Source organism: Oryctolagus cuniculus, chromosome 15 (assembly GCF_051225735.1).
Source record: "Oryctolagus cuniculus isolate XC-2025 breed Fujian yellow rabbit chromosome 15, ASM5122573v1, whole genome shotgun sequence".
NCBI classification, from domain to species: Eukaryota; Metazoa; Chordata; class Mammalia; order Lagomorpha; family Leporidae; genus Oryctolagus; species Oryctolagus cuniculus.
This window is the reverse complement of record NC_142881.1, coordinates 62,854,738-62,881,638: the sequence shown is the minus strand read 5'-3', so window position 1 is coordinate 62,881,638 and position 26,901 is coordinate 62,854,738. Positions and strand designations below refer to the sequence as shown.

Sequence of the window (26,901 nt, the reverse complement as noted above, 5' to 3'; positions counted from 1 at the left end):
GGGAGGTCTCAGCCTGGATGTTCAGAGCTTTCATCCTAAGACACTTTTCAGGCTCAACTTCTTTCCACAATTTCTGGGCCAAGAAAATCAAGTCTGTTTTTAAATTTTTATTTTTCTTTATTTTCGTTGTATCTGAAGGACAGAATGGCACAGAGAGGAGAGATCTTCTGTCCTCTGGTCTGCTCCCCAAGCACCCACAGCAGCCAAAGCCAGGAGTGCAGGAGTCTCCCACATTGGGGGCGTGGATCCAGGTGCTGGAGCCATCCATCCTGCATGTTAGCAAGAAGCAGCGTGGCCAGGACTTGAACTGGGCGTCCCAAGTCGTGACGGACGCCAGTGCCCGTGCCCAGGTCTCATGGTTTACTGTTTGAGAAACGCAAGAGCTTTCTAGGAGAGACACAGCCCTGGGTCGGAGTACGAGGACATGACCGACAAACCCAGACGTCTGCGCACCGCTGAGCGACATATTGTCAATGCCAATGCTAAGAAAGACAAAGTAAGCAAGAGCTCGTTCCAGGTGACAAGAGATGGAGTCCTGTGACAGGCAGATTTCGGTGATGGGTGTCACTCTGAGGTTGTGTCTCACTCAGATTCTTCTGTGCCCCATGTCAATGTGCTTGCTCTGAGCAAACAAGTGGCCAGACAGTGAGCTACTGAAGGAGAGGGCTGTGTCTCAGGGAACCAAGGGAGGCCTCTGGTCAGCCAGCAAAGAGCCAAGGCTCCAAGTCCACCGGTGGGCAGAGCTGCCCAGGAGAGCCTGGAGCTGTGTCAAGGCCGTCTCCTCGACTTGGGAGGGGCCCTGCGCTGAACAGCCTTGCTAAGCTGCTTCCAGACTCCTGCTCCACACGAGCAGAAGTGGTAAGTACTGTTTCTTTTAATTTATTTTCTATTTGAGGGGCACAGCCACAGACAGATAAGGGGAGAGACAGAGAGAGAGAGAGAGAGAGAGAGAGAGAGTGAGTCTTCCCTCCCCAAATGGTCACAATGGTTGGAGCTGGGCCGGACCTAAGCCAGGAGCCAGGAGCTTCTTCCGGGTCTCCCACACTAATGCAGGGGCTTAAGTGCTTGGGCCGTTTTCTTCTGCTTTCCCAGGCCACTAGCAGAGAGCTGGATCAGAAGTGGAGCAGCTGAAACTCAAACCGGTGTCCATATGGGATGCTGGCATTGCAGGCGGTGGCTTAACCTGCTAGGCCACAGCACTGGCCCCAGTACTGCTTCTTAAAAAAAAAATTGTTTTAAATGTATTTTCATTTTATTTGAGAGAGTGAAAGGCAGAGAGGCACATGGAGAGATCTTCCATCCATGGGTTCAGTCCTCAGGTGCCTGCAATAGACAGGCCCCAGCTAAAGCGGCCATGTGGGCAGCAAATACTTGTGCCTCCCCAGGGTTCATTAGCAGGAAGCTGCAATCGGAGGCAGAGCCAGGACCCGAGTGGCATCTTAACCAGGGCTCCAAACACCAGCTCTATAAATACTGCTATAAGCCACTAAGTGTGGGGTCACTGGTTACATAGCCATGTATAGCTAACACAACCACCAAATGTAGTGTGTCTTCTTAAGTTGGATCCTGGGGCTGAAAAAAATTTACTGCAAAAGATCATTAGATATTTGGCAAAATATGAATGGGGAATTAGTAAACAATGATTTTATACTGATGCTAAATCTCCAGAGTTATCCATTGTATCTTGGTCATGGAAAAGGCTACTTCATTTGTTAGAGATTCACACTGCAAGATGTAAGGTCACAGTTTCTGTCCACTCCCTCTCAAATGGTTCTGAAATAAAAATAATAATTTATGATACTATCACATGTAGCATATAATTAGAGAGTTTCACTTATATACTAATTTATATGTTGTATAACAAGCCACCTCCACAACTTAATGACTTAAGACAAATGTATGGGCCGGCGCCGCGGCTCACTAGGCTAATCCTCCGCCTTGTGGCGCCAGCACACCGGGTTCTAGTCCCGGTCGGGACACCGGATTCTGTCCCGGTTGCCCCTCTTCCAGGCCAGCTCTCTGCTGTGGCCAGGGAGTGCAGTGGAGGATGGCCCAAGTGCTTGGGCCCTGCACCCCATGGGAGACCAGGAGAAGCACCTGGCTCCTGCCATTGGATCAGCGCGGTGCGCTGGCCACAGCGCGCCGGCCGTGGCGGCCATTGGAGGGTGAACCAACGGCAAAGGAAGACCTTTCTCTCTGTCTCTCTCTCTCTCACTGTCCACTCTGCCTGTCAAAAAAAAAAAAAAAATGTATTTGTTCCTCACACTTGGTGGGTTGACTTGATTCATCTAGAAGATCCTTTCGTGCCATAAGGTATCAGCTGAGACTGCTGGGTCTGTAGCACCCAGCGGCAGGGCTGGGCCTCACGTCCCTGTGCGGCACATTCGTGTCTCTGCATGTGACCAGCTCTCGCTTCCTCCCAGCAGGGAGGTTGAAGGAGAGGGTCTGCTCCCACAGCAACGAGCCTCCAGGTGTCCAGCAGCCCGGCTCCACGCTGGGCCCGAAGCCACCGAGCCGTTCCAGGGTCCGGGGCAGCTCCTGTCCCTGGAGGTGAAGGACCCAGACAGCTCGTTCCTTCTGCTCTGTCTCCCATCTCAGCTCCCTTTCCCCTAAGAATTTTAACCTAAGAGCTCACACGGAGCTGCCAGGGTGGCTAGCGGTTAAGAGGGTGGGTGCGGCAGTCAGGGGCCATGTTGGAGCCCCTGCATTTGCTACCCACCTCCAACTCCTGACTCCAGCTTCCTGTTAACGCACACCCTGGGGGGCAGCAGGTGATGGCTCAGGTGATGTGGTTCCTGCCACCCGCGTGGGAGATACGGCTTGAGTTCCCAGTTCTTGGTTTCCATTCAGCCCAGCCCTTGGCTGTTGCACTGTTGGAGGCATTTGCGAAGTGAACCAGGGCAAGGAAAGTCTAACAACAACGATTAAGCTGTGAAGAAGAGGAAAACGCTGTCACTTGTGTAGCACAAAGCGTGCAGCAGGGAGGCTTAGCCACGCTGCGTCAGTGCATCCTCACCACAGCCCTGCAGAGAGGCCATTGCTGGCCCTTTGGGAAAGGAGAAGTGGCAGAGGCTGTGCTAGGTGCAGTGACGAGAGCAGATTCACACTGCAAACATGTGGATCAAAGAATTATTTGCTTCTTTATTGTTCAGTCCTGGACCGTGAAGAGCTTGGGAGCACGAGGACCGATGATGTCTTAGCAGCTATTATAATTGTGCCACATAACAAACACGCTCCAAATCTCAGTGGCCTACAGCACCAGGCTTCTTTTGTTCTCATTCACGGGCTCCTGGTTTCAGGTGAGTTCGTTTTGGGCCATGGGATTGGCTGGACTTAGGACCGGGTTGGGGTGGGTTCAGGTCTACTCCACGTGTCTCCACATTTCCCCTTCCCTTGGACCAGTGGCTACCCGGGGCGGGGGGTGTTCTTCCTAGGGTAGGTCACATGAGTGCAAGAGATGAGCCAAGCCACACAAGTACGTTTAAGACTTCTGCCTGTGACATGGCCAAAGTAAACCCCACGCCCAAACTCAAAGTCATCGATGCAAAGCAGTGTGTGCTGATCTCTGTGAAGCCAAGGCCATGGCGTGGACGGGACCGTCAGGGCAGGGGCAGGGAGCCTGGAGAGCAGTGACCTGTCCACTGCAGCTGATGGGGTGCAGGTCCTGCCCTCGGGGACTCACGGGGACCCAGCTGCAGAGCAGTGCGGCCAGCACAGTGAGGAGGCGTGGTGGTGTGTGTGGGTGTTACGGGCACACACGGCGGGGTGGGGGGGTCCCTGCAGCCAGCTGGACACGTGCACAGACTTTCTAGAGAAAGCGCAGAAGGATAAAATAAACAAGAGCGCCTGGCAGAAATGGGGAGAGATGGCATTACAGGGCAACACCGGCCATCAGGACTGCCTGAGCCGTGGCAAGGAGGCCAGAGCTGGGTGCTGTGCACAGTGGAAGTGAGAAGCTGTTTGCTGTCCCTGGACCATGAAGGGGGAGGCAGCAGGCGTGACAGCGGAGGAGGGGCAGGGGCAGGCAGAGCCGGGTATGGAGGGCTTTAGCACGTACTGCACACCCGCCCCTCAGCCTCCCGGAGCTCCCCCCACCCTGCCCCACCCTGCCCCACTCTGCTCCTGTCCTGGGTAGTTGAGCTGGGCGGCCTGTGCCCCTCCCTCTCTTACTCCAGTTAGAGCTGCAATTGTGCCCGCAACAACCTTGATTCCGATATTGAAGCCCGAGCCCCCCAGGAGTCTGTCCTTGGGGACAGGCCCTGATGCCATGGTTTGAGTGAGCTCCAAAACCCACTCCTGAAGGAGTTTTTTTTTTTTTTTTTTTTTTTTTTTTTTTTTATTTGACAGATAGAGTTAGACAGTAAGAGAGAGAGAGACGGAGAGAAAGGTCTTCCTTCCGTTGGTTCATCCCCCAAATGGCCACTACAGCCGGAGCTGCGCCAACTCGAAGCCAGGAGCTGGGTGCTTCCTCCTGGTCTCCCATACGGGTGCAGGGGCCCAAGCACTTGGGCCATCCTCCACTGCCCTCCCAGGCCACAGCCAAGAGCTGGACTGGAAGAGGAGCAACTGGGACTAGAACCCAGAGCCCATATGGGTTGCTGGCACCGCAGGCAGAGGATTAACCAAGTGAGCCACGGTGCTGGCTCCAAAGGGGTGGTGTTAAGAGGTGGGCCTTTGGGAAAGGGTCAGGCCAGGGGGGGCTCTGCCCCATGGAGGAGATGCATGTCCAGATAGGAGAGGCTTACGAGGGCTGTGGGCCTCTCCCGTAGAGAGTGAGCCTTGGCTGTACCCTGCACCTGCTGGCATGGCCTTGTGGGACTCGCCAGGCTCCACCTCTAAAGCTGATACTTTAGGACCCCCTCGTAGGTGTCCCTGTTAGAGCAGCTCAACTGATGGAGACTGGCCTTTATGGAGACAATGAAAAGTGCATGAGCTCGTGGGGGTGGCCCCCAACCCAGCATGAGGGGAAGGCAGGTGGGTGATCTCGGGGGCAAGGCCCCTGAAGCTGGGAAGGCAGGGCTTGCCAGAAACCCACCTCTCAGACTTCCAGCCTGCAGGGTGGCGATGGCGAGCGATTCTGCTGTTGGCGCTCTACAGGCCTGGTAGAGTAACACACCCCCAGAATAACAGAACTAGGATAAAAAAAGATCCACAGACAATATCTACCGCAAAACCAGGAGACAAGTTAAACCCACAAGCCTATGATACAGCTGGGGACGGGGGCACACCCCAGCAGTTAGAGGGCTCGTTGCCTTTCAGACTTGTGTAGGAGAGGGCAGAAGGAAGCCGGCCAGGCTGCTGGTGGCCTGAGAGCAGGTGGACCCGGAAAGCACCCTTGAGTCCTCAGAAGGGCAGCAGGACGGCCTGGGGGCGGAGGCTGGTGCTGGAGCGGAGTCCAGTTTGCATGTGGGTGCAAGGGGCCCACAGGGAAGTCCTGTCTGGGGGGGGTGCTGCAGCCAGCTGGGCCCCACAGGCTCCTCTCTGCTTCCTCCATAAACTCCCGACACTGACAGACTGAAGCTTCCTTTCATGGCATAAACTCTGCACCAGGCTGTCAGTGTCGAGTCTGAGCTGACCGGAACAGAGAGGAGACCGCTCGGGATGAGGGGCTCAAAGCGGGGCTGGGATGAAGCTGGGAGAGAAAGCCGCACGCACAGCATCCTCGTGGCAGAGTGAACTCCCCATAGATGGCCGCGAAACCGTCACCTCGTCCCGCCGGGTGTGCCCATGACGCCTGTGCTTGCCTGGACCCAGGCAGGGCCGTGGAGCTGAAGCCCTGTGACTTCCAGGCTGCCTGGAGTGAACATGCTGCACATGTCCACCGTTGTTCTTAGAGGATTGTTCTTGGAGATCGGCCACTGTGCGCGGGAGGAAACCCAACAGGCCACATGGAGAGATGGTTCCAGGCAGTTGCAGCCGCCAGCCAGTGTCGCTGGCCAGGCTCGTCCGTGCTGCAGCCTCCAGGTGTCCCCAGCCCCTAGCTGGCAAGTCAGCTCACTCAGCCTTCCGGCAGAGACGTGCTAGCCCCCCGGACCCCTGCTGAATCCCCCACCCACGCACTCTGTAACTGCCATAGGAACACACTAAGTTTCGTGTGGTTTATCACACAGCAGTAGTAGCTAGAATAGCCACCTGTGGATGCCCCAGCATGAGGAGCCCAGGAGCCGTGATGGGAGAAAGCTCTCTGCTGTGGGTTTGTGTGAGATTTGAGTGTGTTCCCCAGTGCTTCACGTGCTGGGAGCTCCATCCCCCACACAACGGTATTGATGGTGATGGGGCCTTTAAGAGGTGGGGCCCGGGGGGATGATTAGACCACAGGGGCAGGGCTCTGGTGGAGTGGGAAGAGGAGAGCTCCCAGGAGGGAATTAGTTCCCAGAGGAGTGAATTGTTACAAAACAGTGAGCCTGGCCCCTCCCTGGTCCCTCGCTTCCCAAGATAGCAGCCACCATTTTGTGACAGAGCCAGGAGGCCCTCGCTAGAGGCTGAACAGGGCCACCTGGCCTTGGCTCTCAGCACCCAGAAGTGTGAACTAAATGCACCTCTTTTCTGTGCACCTTGGAGGTCCTGGGTTCAAGTCCTGCCTCTGCTCGGCATTCCGGCTTCCTGCTGATGCACACCTGGGAGCAGTGGTGATGGCCCCAGTGGCTGGGTTCTGGCCGCCCCGTGGGAGACCTGGATGGAGTCAGCCTGGCCCAGACCCTGCTACGGTGGGCATTTGGGGAGTGAGCAGCAGCCTTTCAAATTAATAAAATGATAAAAGGAATAAGTACAAGTGTGTTTTTTTTTTAAAGAAGCAAGGAGATACCCAGAGAATGGAAAAATAAAAAATAAGAGTACAAACTTGAAAAGTTCATCTTAAAAAAAAAAAAAGAGTAGTATTAGAAAAGGATCAAGATTGAATCCTATGTAAAATAATAGAAAAAAAGTCAATAGCAACACAACATTCTTACAGTTAATAAAAGTGAGTCAGAAAAGCCAGATGAAGGCTGTAACCCAGCACGGCGAAGTGAAGTTTTTGACGACAGAAGTTATGAAATCACCTAAATCAAGATTAGATAGACTCAGAGGTGAGGTGATTTTTGGGGAAAAGGGAAGTTTTGAAAAGAATGATGATATGAGGCCGGCACTGTGGTGTAGTGGGCAGAGCCGCCTCCTGCAGTGTCGGCTTCCTATATAGGCGCTGGTTCATGTCCCGACTGCCCCGTAACAGAGAGATCCAGCTCTCTGCTATGGCCTGGGAAAGCAGTAGAAGATGGCCCAAGTCCTTGGGCCCCTGCACCCACGTGGGAGATCCAACGAAAGCTCCTGGCTCCTGGCTTTGGATCGGCTCAGCTCTGGCCATTGTGGCCATTTGGGGAGTGAACCAGCGGATGGAAGACCTCTCTCTGCGTCTGTCTCTCTCTGTATAATTCTGACTTTCAAATAAATAAATAAATATTTTTTTAAAAGAAAATGACAATCAAAGTAGCTGATCTAGAAGGACAAGAGGCCACTGCAGGCCTGCAGACGAGGGCAGGAGTGAGAGGAGCGAGGACGCCCACACAGACAGCGCCTGAGAGAGCCAGGAGAGAGAAAGGCGGGCGGGCGTTGGCCAATAAAGAAATGCAAAGCAGTTCAGGTGAAACCACAGATCGGAGGCAGTTTTCAAACAGTTCACAGGAAAACTGCAACAGTTATGAAAATGGCTTCCACCAAAATAACCTTGTCTTCTAATTTCAATTTTCCATTAAAGTTTTTTTTTTTTTTTTTAACTTGAGAGGCAGAGAGCTCTCCTGCGCTGGTTCACTCCCCAGCGCCCTCCACAGAGGGGCTGGCCCAGGCTGAAGCCGGACGCTGGGAACTGTTTCCCATGGGGTGGTGAGAAGTACTGAGCCACACTGCTCTCTCCCAGTGTCGCGGAGAGGCCCGGGCCGGGGTGGAAGCCAGGCGGTTCTTCTCCCCGACGTTGGCGCTACTGCGAGCTTTCTGAAGCAGCCCCGTGGAGCAGGCGGAAAAGGAAGACTGAGCACACACGGAACAGGAGTCGGTGCAGAGCGCAGGAGAAAGCGAAGCCAACAGAACGGAGCAAACCCCAAACTGATGCAAGGGCGCTCCCTCGCAGGGAGACTTGAAATTGCACATCGGAGAGGCACTGAGACTCACATCTAAGAAAACTACTGGGCTTTAAGGAAAAAAGGGAAAAACACTGGAGGAACCCAAGCAAAACCCCCAATTCATGTATCAGGAACAGAAGAACAAGTCACTGGGACCAGTGCTGTGGAGCAGCACGTTAAGTGGCCACCTGTGCCGTCAGCACCCCCATCGGAGCGCCTGTTCCAGCCCCAGCTGCTCGGCTTCCGCTCCAGCTCCCTGCCGATGCACCTGGGAGCGCAGCAGATGGCCGACCCGCTGGGCCCCTGCACCCCTGTGGGAGACCCAGGTGGAGTTCCTGGATCCTGGCTTCGGCCTGGCCCAGCCCTGGCTTTTGCGGCCATTTGAGGGCGTGAATCGGCGGATAGGAGACCCCTCTCTGTCTCTGTGTCTCCGTCTGTCTCTCTCTGCGGCTCTTTCAAGAAAGTAAATAAGTGACTGTAGAAGACACTCTGTCACCTGACGTCAGCAACAACGATTCATTCCGGGAGACAATCTAATGAAACGTTCGGGAAACGTGACGCCAGGGTCTTGTGCTGTGTGACGCGGAGCTTCAAGTGTACAGCCGCACAGCAGCTGTCACTACAGGAAACGCTCGAAGGAACGTTCCTGGGCGCTTGCGGGACAGGCCGTCAGAGAACAGCGTCAGAGCAGGGAGGAGATCAGTGAGGACATCGCTGAAGTCGCGCAGAATCCCAGAACACAGACGGACTCACGGTGGTACAGTGTACAGGAGGAGGGGGAGGGGAGGAGGAGGAGGGAAGGAGGAGGGGAGGTGGAGGAGGAGGGGAGGGGAAGGAGGAGGGGAGGGGAAGGAGGAGGGGAGGGGAAGGAGGAGGGGAGGGGGAGGAGGAGGGGAGGGGGAGGGGAGGGGAAGGAGGAGGGGAGGGGGAGGAGGAGGGGAGGAGGAGGGGAGGGGAAGGGAAGGAGGAGGGGAGGGGAAGGAGGGGAGGAGGAGAGGAGGTGGAGGAGGAGGGGAGGTGGAGGTGGGGGGGAGGAGGAGGGGAGGTGGAGGTGGGGGGGAGGAGGAGGGGAGGAGGAGGAGGAGGGGAGGGGAGGAGGAGGAGGAGGGGTGGAGGAGGAGGGGAGGGAGGTGGAGGAGGAGGGGAGGAGGAGGAGGGGAGGAGGAGGAGAGGAGGAGGGGAGGTGGAGGAGGGGAGGAGGAGGAGGAGGGGAGGAGGAGGGGAGGAGGAGGGGAGGTGGAGGAGGGGAGGAGGAGGAGGTGGAGGAGGAGGTGGAGGAGGAGGGGAGGTGGAGGAGGGGAGGAGGAGGAGAGGAGGAGGGGAGGTGGAGGAGGGGAGGAGGAGGAGGAGGGGAGGAGGAGGGGAGGAGGAGGGGAGGTGGAGGAGGGGAGGAGGAGGAGGTGGAGGAGGAGGTGGAGGAGGAGGGGAGGTGGAGGACGAGGGGAGGTGGAGGAGGGGAGGAGGAAGAGGAGGGGAGGAGGAAGAGGAGGGGAGGAGGAGGGGAGGTGGAGGAGGGGAGGGGAGGAGGAGGGGAGGGGAGAAGGAGGGGAGGGGGAGGGGAGGAGGAGGGGAGGGGGAGGGGGAGGGGAGGAGGAGGAGGGGAGGAGACAGAGGGAGCCCAGCAGTAACTGCACTGAGACGCCCGTGTCCCCCACGAGGAGGGGAGGGGAAGGAGGAGGGGAGGAGGAGGAGGGGTGGAGGAGGAGGGGAGGGGAGGGGGAGGAGGAGGGGAGGGGGAGGAGGGGAGGAGACAGAGGGAGCCCAACAGTTACCGCACTGAGAGAGACACCCGTGTCCCCCATGAGGAGGGGAGGGGAGGAGGAGGGGAGGAGGAGGGGAGGGGGTGGAGGAGGGGAGGGGAGGAGGAGGGGTGGAGGAGGAGGGGTGGAGGAGGAGGGGAGGGGAGGGGGAGGGGAGAGGAGGAGAAGGGGAGGGGAGGAGGAGGGGTGGAGAAGGAGGGGTGGAGGAGGAGGAGGGGAGGAGGAGGGGAGGGGAGGAGGAGGAGGGGTGGAGGAGGAGGGGAGGGGAGGGGGAGGAGGAGGGGAGGTGGAGGAGGGGAGGAGACAGAGGGAGCCCAGCAGTTACTGCACTGAGAGAGACACCCGTGTCCCCCACGATAACCTGGGTCTGAGACCCAGCTCTGCTTCCGACTGCAGCTCTATGCCAGGGCCTACCCCGGGGGGCAGCAGGTGACAGCTCTGGTGACCGTGTCCTGCCACTGTGTGGGAGACCTGGGTTGAGTTCCTGGGCCCTGGCTTCAGTCTGGCCCTGCCCTATCCATTGTGGGCATTTCGGGGAGATGGGTTTTACTCTCCCTGTTTCTTTCTCTGCCTCTCAAATAAATAGATATTTTTAAAATAGTAAAAAAAGTAACAATGATGAGGAAGTTTCACAACCTTTAAAACAAAAGAGGAAGAAGGAGAAGAAGGGGGTGGGGAGGAGGAAGAGGAGGCCTGAGGGCGCATGTGGCTGCACCTGTAGCCCAGCTGCCATCTTCGGAACACACAGGGACAGGGGGCGTGGTTAACGGGATGCCACCCAGATCATCATCGGCCCAGCTGTGGAAAATCCCACAGATGAAAAACTCAGATTTTCAGTAACAACTAACAAATAAAAATAGCAAGGAAAAAAAATGAACAAATGTAAAGGAAATTTATAGAGTTTGAAGGCCAAAAAGAAAGCTTCAGAGGAATTGTAATGCGGATTTTAAAAACTTCCTGTTTTCCTGATGCCTCAACGTCTTCACCAACAAACCGTGACCCCCAGCCTAGGGGGTCCTTCCCGCCACAAGTTCCCTCTCTCGCCCCTGTGATGTAGTGCTGTCCCATACCAGGAAATCCCCTCCTGCCTTGCCAGTGCCCACCTGCTAGGGGGACCCTGGGAGCGCCTGGGCTTCGGCCCCTGCTGTCTCTCGGATCCCTGGGTGTTAACAACCCCTTAAGTTCCCAAGCCTCCCCCAGTGTGGTTTCCTAGTTCAGGGTGGGATCGCCCCTGGGGATTCCACAGGAGGGACTTGCTCCCCATGTCTGGACACAAGTTCAAAGGACGAATTTTACCCAGATCCTTACCCGAACCAATGACTGCATTTTCAGGAGACGTGTAAAATAATTTGGGGGAGGTGGGCTCTGCAGTGCATCTGATGCCAGCGGGAACATCTGTTGGTCCGACAGGTGTGGTTGTGGCCACGTGGCTGTGCTTTCGTGGTTGGGCCCTTCTGCAGAGCCACGGGCTGCGTGAAGATGCGGAGGTGGGCGAGGTGTGTGGGAGGGAGCAGGTGGCAGGTGGGCGGAGCCAAGGCTGTGCGGAGGCATCTGTTGAGGTGGGTGAGGCTGGGTGAAGCCGTGGTCTCACTGTGCCTTTGCTTGCGTTGCATTTAAAGACCTCTTCAGTAAAAAGTCAAAGGTCAGCGAGCTGAAGAGGGGTGCAGGGCAGGCGGAGGTCATCGCTGGGGAGAGGAAGCAGGTATGGGCTGCAGGAGCCAGTGGTGGGAGGCTGGGCGTGGCCGGGGAGGGGGCTGGAGCACCTTTACCAAGAGCAGTGGGGAGCCGTGGAAGAGGTTGGGGGAAAGGCGGGCACGGGCAGAGGTGCATCCTGGGAAGGATGCTATGAGTGCAGAGCAGAGGGCTCGGGCCGGGCACCGGAGGACCCAGTCGGGGTCCAGGCGGGGAGCTGGCATGACCTGGGGGATCAGTGCCCGTGGGTGGGGGGAGGTGGGGGAGAGAAGGACATCCTCTGATTGGCTCAGGGGGTGGAGTCAGCAGGGCCCCTGGTTAGATGTGAGGGGAGGAGGAGGGAGGGGCCTAGCGGTGAGAAGACCGGGAAGAGGGGGGAGGCCCTGACCCAGTTCCTCTACATTGAAAGGCCTATCTCACTTCTTCCAGACCCTTAGAGGAAGGCTGTGTTTGTCTCGGCCTGGACCCGTGCAGGGGTCGGCACAAGGCGGCGGCCATGTGTTGATGACGTCAGGGAGGCCCAAGACAGGAGGCAGGGGCAGGCATGGGTGGGGTGTGAGGCCAGCGCTGGCAGGCGGCACCGCCCACGGCTCCTGCAGAGTTAGTCACCATGCATGTGGTGTCTGAGACCCGGAGGCCCTCCTGTCCTGGGGTAGGCAGAGCCAAGATGTGAAGCCAGGTCGTTGGGTTCTAAGCATTGCATTCTTGGGGGCAAGCGTTCGGCCCAGCAGTCAGAACACCAAGCAGAACACCCACATCCCACGTCTGCGTGCCTGAGTCCCAGTCCCAGCTCTCTCCATCCCAGATTCCTGTTCTGAGCGCCAGGCGACGGTGACAGCTTAAGTAGCTGGGTCCCCGACACCGCGCAGGAGGCCTGGGCTGGGTCCCCAGCCCCTGGGGAGTGGCCTTGCAGTTTACGGATTCCATCCATTCCCTCTAAACAAAATCTGCCAGGCGCTCGTTCTGTGTCCAGCCGGCTATGCTGTGCCCGCGCTGGGGAGCTCGCAGACCGGTGAGAGGCGGACGGACAGCAAGTGTCCAGGGTAAGGCAAGTAGGGAGCCTGCGCTCTGCCCCGGGGCGGGGCCGCACCACCTGCACCCCTGCTGGAACCACTCTGAGCCCTGACACGCTCTGAGCTGAGCCTCCTGCACAGGACCCCCGTACTTGGCCCCCTCACCCCCTTTCTTGGCCCCTGTGCCTCCCCACTCCCGTTTCCCCATTCCCCACCTGGCTCTCCTGGGATCCTAATCTCAAATAATCATGTTCATGGGAATCTGGATTCAGGCCTGGCCTCGGCAAATCCAGCCGAAGCCCTTCCTACCTCTCACACCCTCTTACTGTGGGCTAGTTGCTCCCCCTCTCTGGGCCTCAGTTTCCCCACCCGGACCACAGGGGCCTCGGGATCAGCTGCGGCTTCAGGTACCTGCAGCCCTCTGTTTCCACCACCCACACCTCCCTGCCAAGTGAGCCCATCCTGGTCTCCTCAGCAGGACAGTGAGATGGAGAAAGCACTGGCGTTGGGACCAGAGGACTGAGTGCAGGTCTGGACCGTGGCCCTGAAGGCGTTCTGCAAAACCTGTCGGGCTCCCTGCACGTGCGGCACCTGAGCCAGGGCTGGGATCCCACTGGGCACGTCAGCACTCATAAACTAGACGGTAATGTCACTATCAATGTGAAATGACATCAACACTAAAGTGTTGGTACATTTTTTGTTTTTCCTTAATAGAAATGAAGCTATCTTTAAGTTAAAATGGAATTTAAAATATTGAAATTCATTCATCACATGAAATAAATGAAAATCTTCAAAAACAAAACCAAAAGCCCCTTCTTACCCACCGCAGCCCCGTGAGATCCCACAAAAGGCCCTGCCTCCTGAGGATCCGGGGCTTTGTCTGTGGACTCTGGGGGAGGGGCGGGATGGAAGCTGAGTGACAGCGGAAGAACCCTGAATTCACTGGAAGAGCCCTGAGCGGCAGCCACAGGGCCCTGGAGGGGCGGGTCTGTCCCAGGCAGGTAGCAGAGACCGTGGCCCTCGGACGTGAGCCTGCAAAGGCAGTGAGAGTCGGGGCTGCCCGGGCACCCGAGCCTCCCGACCCTCGGGGCTCCAGCCTCACAGCCCCATCCCCTGTGCACCTGCACCCTCGGAGAAAGCACGGCACACTCATCTCCCCCAGACAGCCACGATCAGTCTGATGGTGGAGTAAAGGGGGTGCAGTCAACCCAGACACCCCAGGCTCCCGCCCCGCCCCGCCCCGTTGTGGCTCCCTGCACTCTGACCTCTCATTTCCAGAAGAGACTTCAGCCACAGAGCATCCTTTATGCACAGCTGCTGGGACCCAACCCGAGCTCGGGGTTGCAGTATGGGGGCGGCCAGGGCCCCAAATTATAGGGCTGCCTGGCTAACTGGTAGTTGGGATGGACAAAAATAACCCCCAGCCAGGATCAGGAGGTAAGGGTGGCATCTCGCCTTGGAGAGCAGGACGGGCTACAGACGTGGCCTGGGCCAGGCACTGGGGGCCAGGGCCTGCTTCCTTCTGCACAAAGCCTCCGTTGGCCACAAAGCCACTCCCTCTGCCCGGAACCTCTGCCCTGTGAGAGGCACTCCCAGCTCTGGGACCCTGGCCAAGAAAGTGTCACAGCCTACTGTTACTTATTTCACGTCCTGTCTTCTTTGGGGCCTGATTTTTGAAAAGCATGGATCTTGGGATAACATCTTAGAGCCTGTGTATACAGCTTGTAGTGTTGTGTTTTATTTTTCTGGAAGGATTCTTGCTTTTGCAACATGCTACAAGGGCAGAAGGTGTGCCTGAGCGGGCCGGGGTGGGGGATGTGTGCCTACTTTTCATACCGAGGCTTGGGTGGGCCCTGGGAGAAGGCTCTAGAAACTAATGTTAGCTGCTTCTAGAAGGGGACCTGGGAACCGGGGCCTCCCGGTGGCTGTTAAACCTCTGTCTTTCTTACACTTAGTGTTGAGGGGCTCAGAGGACTCCAATAAAGAGGGGATGTCACGGAGGCAGGGCTCGGACTTGACACTTGCATCGTGAGGAATTGGTTCCAGGAAGGGCGTGGTGCAGTGACAAAGCTGTCTGCACGTGGCTAACACAGACCCGCGTGGACAAGGGCAGCGTGGCCCCGTGAACAGCGACCTGGGAAGACAGCCGTGTCACCAACGAGGGGACAGGCCTACTTACCGCAGCCTGAGCTGTAGGGCCCCGCGCATGTGACACCACGCACGCGCTGTCAGGCTGATCACGCCACAGAGCAGCTTCGGGCCTCCAGCAGGTTGACATATCTCTCCCTCCCACCTGCTTCTGTTTCCTGATCATTTGGAAGTCACGTAGCAATGTCTTTGAAAATTTCTGGGTTTATTTGAGAGACAAGGCAGAGAGGGAGTGAGCTCCCAATTGCTGGTTCACTCCCCTGGCCAGAGGTGGGGGCCAGGAATTCAATCCCATCTCCCCCACGGGAGGCAGGGACCCAACTGCTTGAGCCGTGGTCACCACGGCCGGCCCGAGTGTGCATCAGCAGGGAGCCGGAGCGTGGTGTGGAATCCAGGCTGCCTGATGGAGGGTACAGGTGTCTTAACAGCCAGGCTGAGGGCCTGCCGACATCCTGACCCCTCACAGATGAACACGGCGCGTGCCTGTTCTGAGAACCGACTTCCTCCTGCTGAATCGCAGAAGCATCCGGCGTCACCCCAAGAGTGGCATCGGACGTGCAGTCCACATTGCTCTCAGGCGTCCTCAGCTCTCCGCAGAGTGTCCTTTGTTTCCCGCCAGACTGCTCAGCCGCCTCTGGGGAAGTCGCTCTGGGCCAGTCCAATCTGAAAGCAGCCGCCAAGCCTGTCTGTGTTGGCAGAGACCTTGCGGGGTCCCAGAGCCCTTTTCCTGCACGCCCCGGCACTGAGCACCCTCAGGGTTGGGTGGTGACCACTCCTGTGCACCTTAGTTAGGGCTGCCCTGAGGTAGGGCTGCAGATGAGGACTTGGGTGCAGGAGCTTATTGGAGAGGGAGTACGAGGGAGACAGGGAAGGAGGAAAAGCTAGACAGGGGTGAGGTTGAGGTCACCGTGAGAGACAGCTGGGAGCGCCAGTCTCAGGGCTGGCGGCCAAGTGGTCCTGAGCCGGCTCCTCCCGCGCTGGGTGAGGACGGCCTGGGGGGTTGTCTCTTGGCTGTGCCTGCTCAGGGCTCCAGCCAGAGTCCCCGGCTTTGGAGAAAGTCCAGGGGATGGCAGAGTGGCGAGCTTCGAGCAGATGAGACGTCGTCAGCATGCACGGATTTGCCACCGCGGCTGTGGCTGTCATCACAGGAGCCGAGGGGGGGCGACAAAGGCCACCAGCTGCATCTGCTCTGGCTGGTGTCCTCCTGCCCCCATCAGGCGGAAGCTCTTAGGGGCACCGAGGAACAACCCAGCCCAGCATTGCCCGGTGGCCAGTGCTGGCCTGGACAGGTGTTCTCCGGGCTCTCCGAACAGATCCAGGCCTCACAAGTCTTTCTGAGATTACTCCACCCTCCCTGCCTCAGTTTCCCTCTGTTGACTTGGGAGCCGGGTGGGTGGTGCAGGCAACGTTACAGAAGCAGGTAGACAACAACTCCTCTGTGTAGGAAGCTGGTTTCCACGTGGGCACATTCACAACGGATCCTGTTGCATGGTGCCAGGTGTTGAGAGTAACCACGAAGGTTGCACTCAAGGGACTTGAGCCACTTGGTATCCTGGGCAGGGGAGGGGGAGGGGTGGTCCCGGAAGCAGCCCCTGCGGGTACCAAGGGACAGCCGTACTCCAGTTTTAAGGATGATACAGGCACAGAGAACCGTCTTTTTCAGACTTTCCAGTGGTTCCCTCGGAAGAGCAACACCAGCAGTGACATTGCCTCACTTCCTGGATGAACACGGAGGCTCGGGGTTTTCAACGGCCCGATCCAGGCTGGGCCACAGGGGCTGCTGCGCTAAGAGCTGCACAGTGGGAGGCGGAGAGGGGAGCAGAGGGAAGTAGCCACGCACTCACCCTGGCGTCGAGTGACGGACAGTCCCAGGGTGTTAGGGGCATCTGCTGGGGCAGGCGTTTCCAGCAGAGGGTGGGCTGGGCTGCCTGAGCTCCAGCCTGCCTCAGCTCCTGGTTGCAGCCCCCTGCCCAGAGCACCCTGGGAGGCAGTGGCTGGCGGCTCAGGCATGTGCGTCTCCACCACCCACGGGGGAGACCTGGCCTGAGTCCCGTGCTCCTGGCTACTGCTGGCTCGGCCCTGGCTAAAGTGGGCATCGGGAGGAACCAGCAGATGGAAGATCCCCCCGCCCGCCCCTTTCTCCCTCCCTCTTTCCCCCTCCTCTTTCCCTCCTGTCTCTCGGTCTCTCTTTCCCCCTGACTTTTAAATACATTGAATCAATAACGGATAAAATTAAATGTATGAAAGAGGGATTTGCTCCCCAAAGCCACTCCAGGGACAATCAGGGGCAGACGGCGACCACAGTCTCCTCCCTCTCCGGTCCAGCTACGCCCACCCAGCACCCCAGGCCCTGCAGCCACAGTAGGTCAAGGCCTTGAGCGCTGACTGGCGGATGGGCGGACGGGGTGGGGGCCTGGGGCTGCATCCTTGGGCTCTGCCGGTGCTCTCAGACCCCTCAGAGACGCTGGGCCCCTGTTCCTGTTGGGGTCCTGGCTCACCCATGGACAGGAGAGCCCGGGAGATGCAGCCTGAGTCTCGATGGAGCAGGCTGGCGGCCCTGCAGGTGATGAAGCCCAGACTGGATCCAGCAGTCCTACGCCCGTGTCTACACTCACAGGAGAGGAGAGCAGTGTGTGAACGCGACACCTGCTCTCACCTGCTGTTGCCTTGGCCTCGCCACGGGCGCCACCCATGCATCCTGTGCATGCAGGCACACGCTCCTCGCCAAGATGGCCATGTGCAAGCTGTTGGCGGAGGCAGGTGGGTGTCGGCCAGCAGGGGCAAAGTCACAGGTGCCCCGGGGGACCGGCTGCTGCTGCTCTGTGCACAGCAGGTGACCACAGCCAGCAAACCTGTCCGGTGCATTTGCAGGTAGCTAGAGAGGGTTCTGAGAGCACCATTCGACATGGTCGGCGGCTGAGGTGAGGCTGGTGCCCTGATGTGCCCGTCACAGGCGTCAGAACGCCACCGCGCCCGCAAGCACGCACATTTACGAGGCCCACCGACAGCTGTTCAACATCCCAGCTGCCCACGGGGGCTCTGCTGCTCCACGGCTGCCCACTTCCTGGCCTGGCTCTCGTCCGAGCACTGAACTCCACACACTGAGTGCTTGTTTTCCTTCAGAGAAAACTTGCACTGATAATCACTTTTTTTAAAAAAATTATTTATTTATTTGAAAGTCAGAGTTACACAGAGAGAGGAGAGGCAGAGAGAGAGGTCTTCCATCTGTTGGTTCACTCCCCAGATGGCCGCAACATCTGGAGCTGCGCCAATCTGAAGCCAGGAGCCAGGAGCCTCTTCCGTGTCTCCCACATGGGTGCAGGGGCCCAAGGACTTGGGCCATCTTCTACTGCTTTCCCAGGCCATAGCAGAGAGCTGTATCAGAAACGGAACACCTGGGACTTGAACTGGTGCCCATATAGGATACCGGTACTGCAGGCTGCAGCTTTACCCACTATGCCACAATGCCAGCCCCCAAAGTTTTTCTAAAGACATCAAATTTTCCCAGAGCCAGGATCGGGGCATTAACTCTAGCAGTGAAAACACCCGTGCTGGGGCCAGCGTTGTGGCTTAATGGGTTGAACTACTGCCTGCAATGCCGGCATCCCATATGGATGCTGGTTCAAGTCCCAGCTGGTCCACTTCCAGTCTAGTTCCCTGTTAATGAGCCTGGGAAAGCAGCAGAAGATCGACCAAATCCTTGGGTCCCTGCACCCATGTGGGAGACCCAGAAGAAGCTCCTGGCTCCTGGCTTTGGCCTGGCCCAACACTGACCATTGTGGCCATCTGGTTAGTGAACTAGTGGGTGGAAGATCTCTCTGTAATTCTGCTTTTCAAATAAATAAAATAAATCAGAAAGAAAGAAAGCACTCCTGTCCCACATGCAGTGCCTGGCTCCTGCTCCTGGCGCCGGCTGCCCACTAGTGCAGACCCCAGGGGCAGCAGCGATGATGGCTCAGGCACCCCTACATGGGAGACCGGCGTTGCTCTTGTCTTCAGCCTGGCCTAGCCTGAGCTGTTGCGGGTGGGCATCTGGGGGAGTGAACTGGTGGATGGGAGATCTCTCAGGAGTTTTATTTCTCTCTCTCCCTGTCTCTTACCATCAAAAAAGAAAGAGAGAGAGAGAGAGAGAGAGAGAGAGAGAGAGAGAGAGAGAAAAGAAAAGAAGAAGAAGAAGAGGAGGAGGAGGAGGAGGAGGAAGAAGAAGAAAGAGAGAGAGAATGAAAAGGTTTCCTCAGAGCACAGAACAGTGGTGGCCAGGGCTGTCCACTAGCTTGCTGGGTCCCTGCTGCCTCCCTGCCTCCTCTGCCACTGTGGGTTTAGGGCTTGGGGCCACTGCGGCCATCAGCACCGGGTGCAGCTGTGCAGTACCCCCTGCCTCGGCCCGGCTCTTCCTCGCCCCCTACCGTAGTCCCTAGGCACCTGCACCTGCGTGGATGTGAACTGAGTGAGGACCCCTGGAGTTCAGGAAGCAGGGCTCCGAGTGTAGCCCAGGAAAGTTGTGTTCTTCTGCCCTCTTGTGGGAAATCCTGGCATGGCAAGGGCCGGCCTCCTCACCGGCCTACTGCCATGTTGGAAGTGACCACAGGAGGGCAGTGTTCCCAACACGTTTCCATCGGAAAGGTTCCCCCACCCTACCCCTGCTGCGTAGAACCTGCGTTATTTAAAAACTCCTTTATGGAGCTGTGACTCATACCCTAAGCCCTCCACGCACCATAAGTGTACATTCAATGTCTTCGTATATTAACAGAGTTGTGCAACCACAATCTAACATGAACACATTCTCCTCACCCCTTTTAGCAACGCTCATCCCCTAACTGTAACCCCACTGCCACCCTCCAAGCCCCAGCCCTGGGCGAGCATGGATCTCTCTTCTGTGTCTGTGCATCTGCCTCTAGTCCACGTTTCTGCTGTTCCCAGCGTTGTGTGTGAAAAAACTCGCACGGGACATGGTTAATTGGCTTCTGCCACCCAGCAGGCAATGTCAGGGCCCCCTCAGGTGTAGCACCTCCTCACATCCCAGTGAAGGGTCGAGGGACCACGTTTTACTTGTCCATTTGTGAGTTGACGGACATCTGAGTTGCTTCTATTTTTGACTGTCTTAAACAGTGCCACTATTAACGTTTCTGTAGGTTTTTATGTTGGATGTAGGGGTTTTCAAAACGATTTTATTTATTTACTTGAACGAAAGAATGACAGAGTACAGGGAAAGAGAGAGAGAGAGATTGATTGATTTTCCATCTGCCAGTTCACTCCCCAAATGCCTGCAACAGCCAGATCTGGGCCAGCCAAAAGCCAGGAGCCAGGAACTTCATCCGGGTCTCCCATGTGGGTGCAGGAGCCCATGCACTTGAGCCATCGGCTGTGCCTTCCCTGGTGGAGTAGCAGGGAGCTGGAATCGGAGGTGGAGCTGAGACGGCAAGCCATGCAGGTGGACAGGTTAGCTGCTATGCCAAATGCCCACCCCACTTCTTCATCAGGACATACTTGAGTGACACCGGCATACTGTGTCATCACACCTGTGTCTACGCAGGGCACAGCGAAACCTGCCCACCTGCGGCCCCCGCCTTGCTGCCTGCTGAGGGTCGGCAGTTTTGCCATCAGTGCCGTCACAGTGAAAGGGCAGCAACGTCTGAGTATTGTCAGGACAGGGCCTTAGGGCACAATCGTCAACACACACGATTAACAGTGCCCAGGGGCCAGCACTGTGGCATAGTGGGTAAAGCCATGGCATCCCCTATGGGCGCCGGCTCAAGTCCCGGCTGCTCCACTTCCGACCCTGGGAAAGCAACACAGATGGCCCACGTCCTTGGGCCCCTGCACCCATGGGGGAGACCCAGAAGCAGCTCCGGGCTGGCTTCAGCTTGGCCTTGAAGCCATTTGAGGAGTGAACCAGCAGATGGAAGACCTCTCTCTGTTTCTCCTCCTCTCTGTGATGCTGCCTTTTAAATAAATAAATAAAAACCTGCTGTCCACACCAGGCCCGGCGGAGGTAAACCAGGAGACTCCAGGAAGCCACCTGTAACCTGCAGTCAGCTGGGCTGACCCCAGCGGGCGCCACCCACAGGTGGAACGCACGTGGTGGGTGCAGGGGTTTTCTAATGTGGCTTCAGTCTCGGAGAAATTCTCTATAAAACACAGCACTTTCATTCTCTGAGCACAGCTGGGAAAACGGAAAAATAAACCGAACACAAACCACAGCATGCTCAGCCAGGAGCCAAAGTTTGGATTTTACCGACATGAAAATCAGGAGAGGACACGGGGCATTTTTTGAAAAGATTTATTTATTTATTTATTTGAAAGGCAGAGTGAGAAAAAGAGAGAAAGGGGGGTGAGAGAGAGAGAGAAAAAGAGGGGGGGTTGAGAGAGAGTCTTCCATCCGCTGGTTCACTCCCCAGATGGCTGCATCAGCCAGAGCTGAGCCAGGCCGAAGCCAGGAACTGAATCGGGGTCTCCCATGTGTGTGCAGGGATCCAAGCCCTTGGGCCATCTTCTGCTGCCTTTCTAGACACATTAGCAGAGAGCGGGATTGGAAGTGGAGCAGCCGGGACTTGAACCGGTGCCCACATGGGCTGCTGACACTGCAGGCACCAGCTTAACCTGCAAGGCCACATCGCCAGCCCCATGGGGATGTCTTTTGAAATGAGTTTTTATTAATTTGAAAGGCAGAGACAGAGAGGAAGAGAAAAAGAGAGGTCTCACCTGTTGGTTCATTCCCTAACCTGCAGCCTGCAACAGTCAGGCCTGGGCCAGGCTGAAGCCAGGAGCCAGGAACTCCATCCAGGTCTCCCGCAAGGATGACAGGGACCCATCAGTGGGGAGAGCAGCCTGTGAGAGCTGGGCCAACGTGTGGGGTGGCGCCAGGGCGGGGTGGCCAGAGAGCAGCGTGGTGCCCCTGTGCCCGGCTCCCGGCCAGCAGGAAGAAAGAGGAACAGTGAAAAAAGTTGCCCCTTGGGGAAGGTACCAGGAGGAAGTGGGATTCCGGGAGAGGGGGTTACGAGTTTAGGGGAGGGGGTGCCCTGGCCAGAGCCGCCGGTGGAAGGAGAATTGGGCTGCAGAAGTAGGAATGGCTCCTTGCCCCGCAGTGCAGGGGGAGGGGAGGCGCTGGGGGGAGAGGGCAGCGGTCAGGGCAGGGCCTGGCCCCCAGCACTGCAGGTCCCGAAGGGCCCAACAGTGGCTGCCCTGGCCCCCCAAGGTCTGTGTGTGTCCACAGGCACCTCCCAGGCCAACAGTGTGTGGACCATTGCCTAGATGGGGAAACTGAGGCCCAGGATGCTACGCGACTGACGGGAGTGGGGGCCCCCAGCTGCAGGACGCCTCTCCGCGGCACCCGAGCTCCACGACCATGCATTCCTTCAGCGCCAAGCCTTGAAAACAGTCCCCACAGGGGCGGCTCAGGGGCCAGGTGGGTCTCGCCCCAGTCTCAGCCAAGCGCCTGCACCTGGCGGAAAGCGACCCCCGAGCGTCTGTAACGTCTGCACGCTGAACACTGGCCACCAACAGAAGCCGTCGCTGAACGTGGCGTCCTCCAGGCTCTGGACAGGCCCGGGCTTCCTCGGCCGGCCACAGCCCGGGGCCACGGTGGGCACGTTCACCGGGAGAGGTTGCCTGGGGCCGCTAGCACGGGGCATGGGGCCAAGCAAAGCTGCTTCCCGCTGACGAGGTCTGTAAGGTCCCCTATAGCAAACTCCTGGGCTTCGCGCCTTCCCTTTGGAGCCCAGGAGGGCGACAGCCAGGAAGCAGCGGGTGGAAGACGAGGCCCGCCTGGGGCCGAGGCCGGGGAAGGGCGTTGGGAGCTGCGCGCCTCGTGCCCACGTCCAGACCAGGAACCTGAGGTACACGCTGGGAGCCTGGGGGCTTTCTGGAGGAGGCGGTCCCGGACTGCAGCCAGGACGGGTGTAGGGCTTCGGAGAGGCGCGAAGGGACCGCTGTGTCCACCCACAGCGGCCGACGCGGCCACACTCACCAGGCAGGCCCCGGGCCCCAGGCTCCCACGCCCCCGGAGGCGCACAGGTGCAGACGCCCTGGTTCCGCGCGTCCCCCGCAGCTGCACGCCCCCCGCAGCTGTTTTCTGGGCCTGCAGACCGAGGAGCGCCCCCAGCCCCGCGCTCCGCCAGGCAGGGGCTCCCCCTCCGTCGCTGGACCTGAAATTACTCAGCTCGCGGTTTCTCATCCTCTTTCGTTTCTCTTTGTGCTGGGGTAGCAAAAATTGCGTTTCCAAAAGCGGTCGGCGGGCCGGGAGCGTGTTGTGCAACCTCGGGGCCGCGGTCGGTCAGGCTGACAGCGACCGCTCCGGAGGAGGGAGTGGGGGCGCCGAGGGGCTTGCGGGGACCGGGGAGGCGGCATTCATCTTGTGTTACACCGCGCCTGCTCAGTGTCTGTGTTTTATTTCACAGTAAAATCTCACAGGAGAGCCGGGCTCAGAGCGCCCGCTGCAGGAGAAAGTCCCCGGGCTCCAAGGAAGTTCCTGGGTGGAGCCCCTGGCTCCTGGCTCCCACCCACGCGGCCCTGGCTGTAGCTCGCGTTCGGGGAATAAGCCCGCAGATGGAAGATCTCTCTCTAATATGGGCCGCAGGTGTCCTGACCGGTTGGTGTCTTAACTGCTAGGTCACACAACCGCCTCCACGTTATTTTTGGTGGTCGAGTGGCATTCTGTCCCTCAAGTGTGGCATTGCTGTGTCGGATCCTCATTGGTTCCTGGAGCGCCTGGGCCCCGGGGGGAGCGGACAGAGGGGCCGGGTGTGGTCTGCGGCGCTGCCTGGTGTGAGGGCCTCACCCTGGCTGCACACCAGAATCACCCGGGCAGCCTGGTCAGTCATTGAGTCGGGCGTTCTGGGGCGTGGAGAGGGCTGTGTGTTTGGGAAACCAAGGCTGAGAAACTGGGGTACCATTATGGGGTTCCATGTTGAAGGTTTTCTTTTTTAGAGGCAGGCACACACACACACACAGCTCCCATCTGCTGCCTCACTCCCCAGGCACCCACAAGGAAGCCGGGAGCTCAACCCGGGCCTCCCACCTAGGCAGCAGGAACCCACTTGCTTGAGCCGGCACCTGCGGCCTCCCAGGGTGTGCGTTAGCAGGAATGGGTGTGCGCAGTACAGCCAGGGTCAGAGCCCAGGCACTCGGATAGGGGATGAGGGCATCCCAACCTGCGTCCCACGCTCTGGGCCAAACACTGACCACGGAGGAGGCAGGAGAAGCCCTCAGGACGCCAGGGGCGCGCCCTCAGCGGCCCTGCAGGGCACACACAGAAGCAGCCTGGAGCCAGAATTGCTGCTGTCCCTGCAGGCTGCGCGTGTGTCCTTGTGCACACTCCTCTGCCTTCAGAGCTGCAGCCGACTGGGCAAAGCAGGTACAGAGAGGGAGGGAAAGAGAGAGAGAGAGGGAGAGAGAGAGAGAGAGAGAGAGAGATCTTAGTTACGTAGACATCTGTGTAGATCTATCTATGTAGATACATCTTTTTAAGATTTGCGTTACTATTCCAATTAAGGCAATACAGCTCTAATAAGCAACAAAGATATAGATGAGCAGGTAATTTGCCAAAAAAGAAATCCAAGGCACATGTAAAAAGGGACGTGGCGGCCGGCGCCGCGGCTCACTAGGCTAATCCTCCGCCTAGCGGCGCCGGCACACCGGGTTCTAGTCCCGGTTGGGGCACCGGATTCTGTCCCGGTTGCCCCTCTTCCAGGCCAGCTCTCTGCTGTGGCCAGGGAGTGCAGTGGAGGATGGCCCAGGTGCTTGGGCCCTGCACCCCATGGGAGACCAGGAAAAGCACCTGGATCCTGGCTCCTGGCTCCTGCCATCGGATCAGCGCGGTGCGCCGGCCGCAGCGCGCCGGCCGCGGCGGCCATTGGAGGGTGAACCAACGGCAAAGGAAGACCTTCCTCTCTGTCTCTCTCTCTCACTGTCCACTCTGCCTGTCAAAAAAAAAAAAAAAAAAAAAAGAAAAAAAGGGACGTGGCTAAGATTTAGAGAGACGCCAGTTAAGCCAGCAAGGACGCTTCTCGCCCCCTGTGCCCTGGCGAAGACCTGACGTGAGCCGTGGCCACGTGACGCCTCGGGGCCATGGTGCTCCATGCCGACACACGGGCTGTCTTCGGTGCTGGTGCAGGGCACAGGGCAGGCGTGGCAGTGCTGTGCGGGCCAAGGTGTACATTCAGAGGCTGAAATAACTGGAGACAGCTCAGAGGTCCAGAAGTAAGGGATTTGGTAGAAAAAAAAAAAAGAAAAGAAAAGAAAGAAAAAAAGAAAAAAAAAAACATTGTGTGTTCCCTGTAGAACTGGTCTCTAACTTGGCCGGATAATGTGATGCTATGTGAATAGGGGCCAGTTCCAGATGAGCGTTTGGATACGGCCCTGTTTTGCTATACCTAAGGGTCCTTGCAAAAGGCCACAGAAAATGGCATTGAAAGAGAAGCTGGGATGAGCGTCTGGCCTCGTGCCTGGGCTGCTGGCTGGGAAACCCTTACCCCGTATTGCAGAGTGCCTGAGTGTGAGTTCAGGTTCCCGCTTCCTACTCAGAGGCGCCGCAGCGGGGAGCGGGTCGTCGGGTGCCTGCCATCCACCTGGGAGACCAGGATGGAGTTCCCAGTTCTGCTGGCTTCCCCCGGCTCAGCCCCAGTCCTGTGGGCATTTGGGAAATGAACCAGCCGATTCCTGCCTCTCAAATGAATGAATATTTAAACATGTTTGAGAAGGATGAGCCTATTTTGAAGTCCATGCATATTCATGTGTGTGTTTGTGTATGCATGTATGTATACACGTATTTTCATGTGTCTGCATGTGACTAAGAAGATACTAGCTGTTAATGCCATTGCCTCTGGACAGCGGAGTTCCAGAAGTTCTTTTATTTTTACTCTCATATGCATCTATATTATTTTTTAAAAACTTTTTACCAGCAGAATATTGATTTTCTTATTAGAAAAAGCATTGAAAATATTTTTTATTTTTTAAAGAAAAAAAAAACGGGGCCAGTATTTGTGTTTTTAAATATTTATTTATTTATTTGAAAAGCAGAGTTACAGAGAGAGAGAGAGAGATCTTCCATCTGCTGGCTCACTCTCCAAATGGCTGCAGCAGTCAGGACTGGGCCAGGCTAAAGCTGGGAAAACCTCCTGATCTCCCACATGGGGTGGGTACAGGGGCCCAAGGACTTGGACTATTCTCTGCTGCTTTCCCAGGTGCATTAGCAGGGAGCTGGATTGGAAGTGGAGCAGCCGGGATATGAACCGGTGCGCGCCCATATGCAATGTTGGTGCTGCAGACTGTGGCTTTAACCTGCTGTGCCGCGGTGCTGGCCCCCAAATAAATCTTCATATAAATAAAAAAGTCACATCCTGTTTTTTCTTCACTTGTTTCTTCACTTAATTTTTTTTTTTTTTTTTTTTTTGAGAGAGAGCGATGGGGAAAGACACAGAGCGAGAGCGACAGAGAGCGAGAGACAGAGAGAGACAGAGAGAGAGGGGGGCCATCTGCTGTCTCACCGAACGCTGGAGGACTGAGCCAGGAGGCAGGAGCTCAATCCAGGTCTCCCATGGCGGCGGCAGGGGCCTGGCCTTCAAGGGTGTGTGTTGGCGGGAAGCCGCGGGTGGGAGCTTGAAATAACCTCTTTGCCAGCCAGCGGCCCCCACCGCACCCTTGGAGCATCCCCCCTCACCCCTCCCCTGAAAAGGCACTCAAGTTGTCGATGTTACTCGCTCTGGGATATTCTGTTCTGTCTCCATTTGCTAAATCACTTTCTTACCGTCAGGCGCTTCACCATTCTGACTCATTCTGCGATAAGCAGCTCCACGCCCTAATGCACCTTTGGCCGTGGGCCTTGGCACCGGTTCCCCGCAGCGAATTACTGGGCCAGAGGGAATCCGCACGTTAAGTCCCGCCCACCGCGCTCTGCGGGGGCGGGGCCTCTCCCCTCCTGGCCAGCCCCGCCCCGCCCCCCGCAGCCGGAATTTTCCACTTGGCTTTCCAGCTGGGCTCCTTTCTTTCCTCAGGCATCCAGCACCTGTGGGTCCTTTCAGGAATAGATCACACTTGTCTGTGGTCCGGAGTGGATGCTCACCCAGAGCCAAGGCGGGCGGGGGTGGGGGGCGCGGCGAGGGCGCAGTGCCCACTGCCCTCCTGGTGCTGATCGCGGGCTTGCAGGCAGAGAACCGCGTTTGTCTTCCTTAGTTTTTTTTTTTTTTTTTTTAATATTTC

General features: G+C 57.5%; 1 long non-coding RNA gene across 3 annotated transcripts; it reads right to left on the bottom strand.

The window, feature by feature from the left end:
* Positions 1-4: 4 nt before the first annotated feature.
* LOC149122019 (uncharacterized) lies at positions 5-16,023 on the bottom strand. Of its 3 annotated transcripts, XR_016220922.1 has the most exons (4): positions 13,824-16,023; positions 11,162-11,538; positions 2,720-2,929; positions 144-1,773 (listed from the first exon to the last, which is right to left on the bottom strand). It is a non-coding gene; the product is annotated as an uncharacterized LOC149122019 (long non-coding RNA). The 3 variants fall into 3 exon arrangements; XR_016220923.1 differs by lacking the exons at positions 11,162-11,538; positions 13,824-16,023 and adding an exon at positions 5,036-7,166 and having other exon boundaries at positions 5-1,773; XR_016220921.1 differs by lacking the exon at positions 13,824-16,023 and having other exon boundaries at positions 11,162-11,770.
* Between the last annotated feature and the right edge of the window lie 10,878 nt (positions 16,024-26,901).